Here is a 10,991-nt window from a genome sequence, read left to right as displayed (position 1 = left end):
CTAGTCAAAGCACTTGATAAAAAAAGAAACGTGGACCTCAGAAAAGCACCACGTATGAGTGAAAAATAAATTTTTCTTCTCTTAATGATTGTTTTCCTAAGCCCAAAGACACTGTTAGTCAATGCAGACAAGTTCTCAAAGAAAATGTATTCACCCCAAACTGAGGCCACATTGACATAAGACAACTCATCAAAATATGGTGCTTGCCACACCTGGAGAGCAGGTGGGGTACATTATAAAAGCACCTGATCTTTTGTTGGGTATAAAAGTACCCTATCTTTTGTTCCACACCCCTGGGCCTCAGACAGGGAGATATGTGAATTGCATGTCCTAAGCTGAAAAGAATTCAACATACCTTGTGTCATTGCTTATTTGATTGCTACACACAGCATACAAGTGGAAATCAAATTGGTGTTCTGTCATTTCTGTTTCAGTAAAGCTAGAATAACATTCATCTGAAACACAACTAAAACAAGAACTAAACAAGAACTAAACAACTAAACAAGAATGAAAACAAGTCATCTATCAGTTGCAGGCCAAAAACTGGATGGCTAATTAATACACATCTGGAAGATATTAGCAAGTTTTATGTGGGGAAAAGTAGTTCCCTAAATATCAATAATAACATCTTCTTAATGTGACTGAATTCCAAAGTAGAATATGGAATCTTTTGACGTTTATACCTACAGAAAAGGAGATCACTACTTCTTCCCTTTCTTGAGGAAGACATTTCTTTCAGGTAAAAATGAATGTCTGATAAAAAGTATTATTAATGTGAAAATATCACTTCCTCAGGTGTTATGTCATAACACAGTGTTAAGAAAAGCAGGGATCATGTACCACAATGTTCATTGCAGCTCTATTTACAATAGCCAGGACATGGAAGCAACCTAAGTGTCCATCAACAGATGAATGGATAAAGAAGATGTGGCACATATATACAATGGAATATTACTCAGCCATAAGAAGAAACGAAATTGAGTTATTTGTAGTGCGGTGGATGGACCTAGAGTCTGTCATACAGAGTGAAGTAACTAAGAAAGAGAAAAACAAATACCAATGCTAACACATATATATGGAATCTTAAAAAAAAAAAAAAAGGTTCTGAAGAGCCTAGGGGCAGGACAGGAATAAAGCCACAGATGTAGAGAATGGACTTGAGGACATGGGGAGGGGGAAGGGTAAGCTGGGATGAAGTGAGAGAGTGGCATGGACATATATACACTACCAAACGTAAAATAGATAGCTAGTGGGAAGCAGCTGCATAGCACAGGGAGATCAGCTTGGTGCTTTGTGACCATCTAGAGGGGTGGGATAGGGAGAGTGGGAGGGAGATGCAAGAGGAAAGAGATATGGGGATATATGTATACGTATAGCTGATTTACTTTGTTATAAAGCAGAAACTAACACACCATTGTAAAGCAATTATACTCCAATAAAGATATTAAAAAAAAAAAAACAGAAAAGGAGGGAAATATTTGACGAGCTAATCAAGTGGAAAAAAACCCCAAACTTCTTAATAATTGTTTATAATAGTTAGTTTGGTGCCTCAGTGGAAATAGCCGAAAAGGCTGCATTATTTCAATGGCATTAAAATCCAAGATAACACAGAATAGTTTGAGATGATTGATCTATTATCTCAAAGTAATGTCTCCGCCAGAATCTGCTTGACAGTTTTTTTTCTTTCATTTTGTTTTAATATAATTCTTGTTTTTTCTTTTTTTTTATTGGAGTAAAATTGCTTTACAATGTTGTGTTAGTTTCTGCTGTACAATGAAGTGAATCAGTTATATGTATACCTATATCCCCTCTCTCTTGGTCCTCCCTCCCACATCCCTGCCCCGTCTCACCCATCTAGGTCATCACAGAGCACCAAGCTGAGCTCCCTGTGCTATACAGCAGGTTCCCACTAGCTATCTATTTTACACATGGTTGCTAGATAGTTTTTACAAACTCCTCGAAAAGTGTCCAATTTGAAAAAAGAAATTGACGTGTCTGGACGATATACAGAAGTATTTTGTCATTCAGTTCTTTTCTCAGAGGAAAATCTTTGGGACCAGAATGGTTTTTATTATTATGGTATCAGATTGATCAAGCCACTGGACCACAGGTTTTCAATTGAAAAAGGAATTTGTTTGACCTGGTTAATTAATATGATAGGCTCTAGACTATAGCGGGGCAAGCCAGGATCTAATCTCAGAAAAGGACCTTTCAGGGAACACACTTCATTGCCTTCATTTCTGTGGAATGCTTGCAAAGCAGCATGCAGACTTCAGCAAGGAGGAAATTCTTTAACCTGGTCATTTACATCATTTACCTTGCGGGGGGAGGGGCAGGGTATCACAGTTTGTCCCTCCCTGTTTCCCTTAGTGCACATGAAATTCCCTTGAAATATTTACCTTTTTCAAAATAATATCTCCATTTGCCCTTCAGCTTAAAAGTCGTAGAAACAACCTGACAGACAATAGAAAGCAACTACACAAAGACTGAGACTTTTAAAAATGGCACAAGCAAAATATGCTCTTTCTTTGATATCCCATGGTTTGAAATGATACGTGGTATCTGATGAGTGGTTGGAAATTTTCTGTCATCTAAAAAAGTTCAAGGACTTATCTGGCCAGGGAAACCAATGGGTAAAAAAGAGAAGCAACTGTTTAATTTTGTTTGTTTTTGTAGCTAAATAAAGTGATTGTCCTAGATATGCTCAAATTTACCATCTGGCTCTCATTCCATATTCTCTTGTTTTAAAAAATCACTAGATCCAGGACTGCCTATCAGGCTATTCTGATTAAGAAGATATGGGAGGACAGATGGTAGAAGTATGTGGTGGAGAAAGTGATGGGGGACAGTGAACTACTTAAAATGAATGCTCTGCTGGTGTAGAGGCTGTCACATTATTGGATGGAAACTCTAAGTTGAATGTCATGTCTAGAAAAATTCCTGTGCAAAAATTATCACTAACAGAGGGTAAAAATATTTGACGAAAATGTGTGTACGTTAATATAAAAAATCTAATTATGTGTAGATCATTATTATTATTATTGCTTGTTGTAGTTAGTACTTCTTGAGAATGTATGCATTGGAGATTGCACTAATTTCTTACATGCACTATCTTATTCACCCTTCAAACAACCCTAAGAATCAAGTATTACTGCTACTTCATGTTTTCAGACCAAGAAACTGAGACTTCTAGAGTTCTACCACTTGCCCAAGGTCCATCAACTAATAAGCGGCTGAATGGGAGACACAAAACCAGTCTGATTTTGAAGTTCTTACCTACTAAGCACACTGCTTTCTGTAACTTTGAGTAATTGGGAATGCTGCCAGTTTGTATTTATCTGCTTTAATCCTCCATTCAACTTGTTTTCCCAATGTCAATCCTCTCCTTCCATTCTTCCTTTGATATATGACTTCAACTTGTCTGTGATTGAGGGAGTTTCCAAGTGATAACACATCCAATACAATATCAAATTCTAGATGTCATCTCACCAGTCCTCTACATTTTCCTTCCCTACGCTACCTCCTTACTTGCTGTTTAAAACAGCATTTATCATTTTCTAGCCCGTCTCAGTTCTAACATGCATGATTAAGTTTGCCATTATCCTCAGGTCTTTTAGGACATTAATATTTGACTGACTTCACTCATCCATTGACAGTTTATGTTGTGAATTCTTTTTCAGTTCTCAGATATATTAGATTGTAACTTGCTAAGTTGAATTTCAGTTACTCTGTGGTTTTCTCCTCAATTTATTCCTCTGTCATTGCAGCAACTCCCAATTTAGAATCAGATTTCATTACTGTGGTGTTTTCACATTCTTCTCGGTTGCCAACAAAGATGTTAAACCAGACCAGACCTTCAAAGTGACCCCTTGGTTCCCGTTTGTATGCTCTTTCAGGGAGCCCATCCAGGAAGAGCTTAGAGTGAATATAAACTGTGAAACTGGATTGCAAGAAGCTTCTAAACTTGTTATCAAGGGTCAAAATAATTCCCCATGCAGTAATCAAATGGAAAACAGCTTGGACTAGAGCATGAAGTAAGAAATAGAAAACCTAAGGAAAAGGATGAAATAATTTTAGATCTTGTTGCTAGAGATGACATAGGAGCAATGTCTATAGTGGACAGAATATGGTAACTAGTTTTAAAAATCTTTCTCCAATACCAAGAAATAGTTAATGTCGCATTACTTTCACAGCACAGGTCTTGTTTTCACCTCTTTAAAATCATGATACCAGAGGTGAATGTTATTGCCATTTACTTCAGAAGAATAATGAGGGACACAGTGACTGAACAAAGCCACACTCTCTTTGGCTTCAGACCAAGGTCCACTAATATACACTAGGTCTTGACAGGTGTCTGAAATTTGATGATGCAACTAGTGACTTGTACATAATAAGCATGCAATAAATATTTGTTTAATAAAATTCTTTATAATCAAATCAGAAACTCTGTCATGAAGATTTGAGATGTGTTTCTCTAGGATAGACCATACCTTGATCTTCCCTCACCTCCCCCTGATGTCTGTGGGGCATTTGATTCCTATTTATCGTACCTGAAATGAAGACTTGCTGTCCTAGTTGGCTGAGCTGCCATAACAAAATACTACAGACTTGGTGGCTTAAACAACAGACATTTATTTACTCCCAGTTCTGGAGGCTGGAAGTCCTAGAACCAAGTTCTATCAGGGCTGGTTTCCGGTGAGAGCTCTCTCCCTGATTTGGAGTTGGCCACCTTCTCTCTGTGACCTCACATGGCGTTTCCTCTGTATGTGTGTGGAGAGAGATCCCTGGTGTCTCTTCCTCTTCTTATAAGGACACCAATTCTATTGGATTAGGGCCCCACACTTATGGCCTCATTTAACCTTAATAACTTCCCTAAAGACCCAATCTCCAAATTTCACACTGGAGGTTAAAGCCTCAACATATGAATTTGGGGGGATGTAATTCAAGCCATAACACCTGCTGATGCTTCCCGTCACCTCCAAAGTTGAGATATAATCTGCTGTACATGTGTTACTACTCACCTGTTGCTAATGCTCCAGTCACAACCCTACTCTTCCTCCAGGGCTAAGAGATAGAGTCTCCATGTACTTAACACTCTTTACCACCTCATTGCAAGGCCAGGCTTCAGAAGACAGTGAGGTAGTTCTTAGCCTCATGAGCCTGGGTGACACCCTTGCCTGAGCCAGTGCTGCCTGAATGTTTACTTAAGAGAGAGCAGTCCCTTGAGGAGAACCATGCAGACCCCCTGGCTACTGTAGTGGGTTGTGTACTGTCCCCTAAAATTCTTGTCCATCCAGAGGAAATAGGGTTCTTGCAGGTGGAATCAAGTTAAGATGAGGTCATACTGGACTAGGGTGGGCCCTGAGTCCCATGAGTGGTGCCGTCATTAGGAGAGGGAGACACAGACACACAGAGAGTAAAGACAGCCTTGTGAAGATGGAGGCAGCAAGTACAGTGACGCTGCTACAAGCCACGGAATGCCAAGGATTGCTGGCAGCCCACTGCAGAAAATTCACGATTTGTTTCTTTCCCTCCACACGTTCCCATCCAATTCATCAGCAACTCTCACTGAGGGTCTTTCTAGGATGTGTCCTGGATCTGACAACTTGTTGCTGTTTCTATTCTTGTTGACCTCATCTAAGCCATTGACAGCTTTCACATAAGCTCTTGTGATAGTTTCTTAATTTGTTTCTCTGCTTTCACTTTTGATGACTTATGAACCATCCTGTGCACAGTGGCCAGTGCAATTTTTAAAAGTTTAAATCTCATCTCATCAGTTTCCTTCTTAGACCCTACGAAGGCTTCCCGTAGTAATCAGGATGAAATCCAATCTCTTTTCCTGCTCACGATGCCCACTTTCTATGAGCTGCCAGCTTACATTGCCACTATCACCTAACACCCTCCCTGCTCATCCACTACATTCCAGCCACATCTGCCTCCTTCCATGCCAGGACTCATATTTCCTCTGCCTGGAGTGTTCTTCCTCCCAGATCTTCCCTTGCCTGTTTCCTATTGCCAGCATACTTGCTTAATTTAAATATTGCCTTCTTAGAGAAACCTCCTCCAGTCACACAATTTAAAATGTGAGATATAGAGCTTTCCTGGTGGCGCAGTGGTTGAGAGTCCGCCTGCCGATGTGGGAGACGAGGGTTCGTGCCCCGGTCCGGGAAGATCCCACATGCCGCAGAGCGGCTGGGCCCGTGAGCCATGGCCGCTGAGCCTGTGCGTCCGGAGCCTGTGCTCTGCAACGGGAGAGGCCACAACAGTGAGAGGCCCACATACCGCAAAAAAAAAAAAAAGTGATATATACATATATATTATATATATACACACACACACACACACACACACACACACACACAATGGAATATTGCTCAACCATAAAAAAGAATGAAATATTGCCATTTGCAGCAACATGGATGGACCTAAAGATTATCCTACTAAGTGAAGTAAGCCTGACAGAGAAAGATAAATATCATATGATATCACATATATGTGGAATCTAAAAAAAATGATACAAATGAACTTATTTCCAAAACAGAAATAGACTCACAGACATAGGAAACAGACTTATGGTTACTGAAGGGGAAAGGTGGGGAAGGGACAAATTAGGAATTTGGGATTAACAGATACACACCACTATGTATAAAATGGGTAAACAATAAGGATTTACTGTATAGCACAAGGAACTATATTCGATATCTTGTAATAACCTATAATGGAAAAGAATCTGAAAAAGATTATATACATAACTGAATCTCTTTGCTGTACACCTGAAACTAACACAATATTGTAAAGCAATTATAGTTCAAGAAAAAGAAAAGGAGTCACCATCTTGATCCATCCCATCAGGTCTCTCAAGAGCACTTTGTCACCATCCGACATTTTTTGTGTGTGTATTTGTTTGCTTGTTTTCCTGCTTTACCTGTAATGTAAGATCCACAAGAGCAGGTAATGTTTCTGTTCATACAAACAGTATGAACATGGTGTGACACAGAGTAGTTGCTGAGTAAAAATATGAGTGAATAAATGTAGGGTGGAAGAAATTGTCACAATTGTATTCATGGAGGTTGCCAAGGATCATTCAAACTTCCATTCACAGCTGAATGATTACAGAAAGCATGGGCTATGTAGGCTAGTAACACATAAAAGTATTGCAGGGCTTCTCTGGTGGCGCAGTGGTTGAGAGTCCGCCTGCTGATGCAGGAGACATGGGTTCGTGCCCCGGTCCAGGAGGATCCCACGTGCTGCGGAGCGGCTGGGCCCGTAAGCCATGGCCGCTGAGCCTGCGCGTCCGGAGCCTGTGCCCTGCAACGAGAGCGGCCACAACAGTGAGAGGCCCACATACCGCACAAAAAAAAAAAAAAAAAAAAAAAAATTGCAGTAAATGGTAATGAGACCCACCTTTCTTTTGTTGAGAAGATCTCCTATAGCCAGCCCTCGGCTTTGCCGACAACCATTACATTATCCAGTTTTGCAACATGCTTAGTCTTACATCATCCTGAATATTTCACTTATTCAACCCTAATAAGTTATCAGCATTGCCAAGTTATATATTTTTGCCCGCCTCAAGGGCAAAAAGATAATTAAAATTATGTAAAATACACAAGTAATAGATTCCATGGGATTGGGCAAAAAAACTTTCTTTGACTGGTCAATGATGCCTGAAATTCCTTTACTGAGGCAAAGTTTTACATTCTAAATCAGAGATAAAGTTTCAAGATAAAAGACCTGGGAAGAGGCTTAGTGGGCAAGCACTTATTTGGTACCTGAAAAGGGGGATGGGGGAAAACGCCTTTAAACGCAAAAGTTGAAGAACGTCAGTTTTTGCCTGTGGCTTCTGGCAGGCGGATTCTTAACCGTTACACAACCAGGGAAGCCCCCGTTTGCAATTTTTATTCTGGTAGAGAGGTGCAAATGTGGGTCATGAGAGCTCTATAATTCTGAATTGTTGGCACATAAACATATAATACTCTGTTACGCATCATAACTGCCTGTGAATCCCTTCCTTCCCTTGTTTTGGTCAAATTTCATTCTTCCTTTGCCCATATAGAGTCTTTTCATCATTTTCTCCAGATCTTGATATTCCGCGTTGCCCTATAAAATTTTTCAGGCTGTTTCTTATGTGTGAATAACATATTTCTCTTAGGCTTTTCTCAGCAAAATCCTTCCCTTGCAAATTTGTTTTCAGAATTATGTTTCATCAGATCTTTTGAATCTGATCCCCTAGTAAAATTCTCCCCCTTGGAGGAGAAGACACGCGAGGTGGGTCAGGGAAGAAGAGAAATGAGACAGAACGTCAGTAACATCTCATCCGTAAAGCTCGCCTTCCTCTGGACTCATGTTTCTGACTTATTTGGTCTATTTCCTATTGTGTCCTTCAACCGCAGTCCCAGTGGACAAAGGCTGTCCCTTCCTTTATGTTCTCAAAAGCACCCTATAAATAACAAGAACACCTGTTTTCTGTTTTGCTGTCATTTTCTAATGTTATCTGAATTGCGTACCTTACGCATATTTTTTCGCAGTGATAAATATCCACAATGTCTTGATATGACATCTGTTTTCAATGAGGGACCCAGAGCTGATGTTAGTTCAAGTGTTCAGAGCACACAGCACAAAGCCCAAGACATGGCTCTAAAGGTAGGAGCTGTGCATCCTTACTCTGTACTTGAAATTGAAATTCAGACCATATTTTATCTGAGAACCTCTATTTTATAGTAAGAAAAGGAAAAAAGACAAGGTGAGGGTTGTATTGGAACTCAAAAATAAAAATAGATGTTCATAGAAATGAATAAGATAAGGGATACAGATTCACTTTGTAAAATATATTCATGTACAAATATAAAATAATAATGTTATACTGACAGTTGATTTTTTTTCACCTTCAGACTAGATGATTGTTTTAATCTTTCAGAGAAAATTTCTTTGAATTTCCTACCATGTAAAAGGGGGAGGAGGGTGGTAAAAGGCAGTAAAACTAAGCAAACTTAGCTTTCTCCTTCTATGATTGTGATTGGTGGTTGTCGTAGCTTGCTAAAGAAAATGGGTGGAGAATTTACTCACTTATTTTCATAATATGTTTGAGTATTATTTTATTATCTTTATTTCCTCAAGTTATGAATAAGCCAGTCATGATTGTATATGTCCAGTCTATGTCCTGCTCTCAGAAAGTATCTTCTCCTTGACATGTCACTAATAATCAATGCTATTAGTTAAAATTTATTATTCAATATAAATTAAATTCTTTAATTTATATTGTCAAAAGTTACTGAATATTGGAATAGTTTAAAAAAATTTTTTTTATCTTGGTTAAATCTTAACATCTCTGAGAAGATGGAGAAGCAGACGTGTTATACCCACTTTAGGGATGGGCAAACTGAGGGCCAGGGAAATTTACACCTAGGATTACAATCAGTGGTGTGTTGTTAGATGTTTAAACACCAGCTCTCCTGGGGAGAGGGGAGGGAACCCCAAGTCCCTGAATTGTATCATTTACCAGTTCTTGTGATGTAAATACTCCCACCGTGGCTGACCCAAGCTACCCATGTGAGGTCACTGACATGAGGTTGGAAGAGATGGACATAATTGGTTCTTGCAACAGTAGCTCAGAACCCTAATGCTTCATGGCAACTGACTGCAGCATCTTTAAGAGTGCTTTTCACTCTTCTAGGTTATTTTGAGTGAAATTAAAATAACCAAGAGCCAGCCTAAGCAAAAAACCCAAAAAACAACAAAAAAGGAAGAACGCATAGGATGTGTGTGGTGTAAGGTGGTGTCTCGTGGAACACAAAGAAGAGCTGACCCACTGGACCTCTTGATGTATGAGGACCATGGTAGCTCTGAGGGCCTCTGCAGTGGAATGGGGGGAGGGTCTTCCCTCTGGAGTGCTGCCATTTATTTCCCTCAATTACTGATAACTCCTAATTCTCTCGTCTGCGATCAAAGTCCAAACTCCGAGGGGAGATCGTCCAGTTGGTCCAACTTGGGTCCATCGTCCAGAGCCAGGGGAATCCACGGCACAGATGCTGCTGCTGGGGCCTCACCATCATGATACATGCAGTTTCTAGAGAAGCACTTCAAGCTCCTCTGCATTTAGGAATTAGGTACCTGGTGTGTGCTATTGCTGGGTCATCCAGCAGCCAAGCACCCCTTTTCCAGACAATACAGTGTCAACGTGTCCATATTTGAGGTCACGCTTCTGAGGCTCCTGCGTTCTTAGCCTAAATTGTAAATATAATCACCACCAGCATCCCCTGTATACAACCATCGGGGAAGAGGAGAAAAGAGAAAGAGAACTTCTGTTTTAAAATGGGGAAGGAAATAAAAAAGAGAGACTTTCAGTTAAACGTGTAGATTTGATTACAAATGTACAAACAATTCTGCCCTTGCAAAACCTCATTAAGATAATTAGAGAGCTTTTGAAAAGGAAAAAAAGCTCATAGGATAAAAAGAATACAAGTAAAGAGAATACCAACATAATTTTGGAAGCTGGAAAGGAAACCAGCGAGTGGTAACTGAATTAGCAATGCAGAGGAAATTGAAATAAAAATCGGAGAGGCAAAGCCAAGTCAAGTTTTATCACAGAAGTCCAGGAATGGACATTTTTGGAAATGGAAAACACCATAGGCCTCCAAAAATGGGGTGTTCAGCGTGGGGTTGAAGACGACAGATTGTCTCCAAGTATTTATAAGCAGTTACCATCCTCCTCTGCACATCCCCTTCCCGTTCCGTCCTGATTCCAGCTCTTTTTACCTGGCAGAAGACTTGAGAATTCGTCTATGAAGAATCTGAAACAGGAAATCCAGGCTCGGGAATTCCTGGCTGAGGATGGGGACACTGAAAACAAGGGCATTAAGTGAAACGCTAGACTCTTTACGTGGACAGTTAGACCTCCCGACCCCTTTTCGCTACTGGGCTCCAGAATTCTTGCCGCTAGATGGATATCTCTGAGAAAGGAAGCAGCTCCTCGCAGCTGAGAATCAGCTAGCTGC

The sequence above is a fragment of the Pseudorca crassidens genome, chromosome 3, assembly GCF_039906515.1.
Source record: "Pseudorca crassidens isolate mPseCra1 chromosome 3, mPseCra1.hap1, whole genome shotgun sequence".
In the NCBI taxonomy this organism is placed as follows: Eukaryota; Metazoa; Chordata; class Mammalia; order Artiodactyla; family Delphinidae; genus Pseudorca; species Pseudorca crassidens.
Note: the sequence above shows the minus strand (reverse complement) of the source record.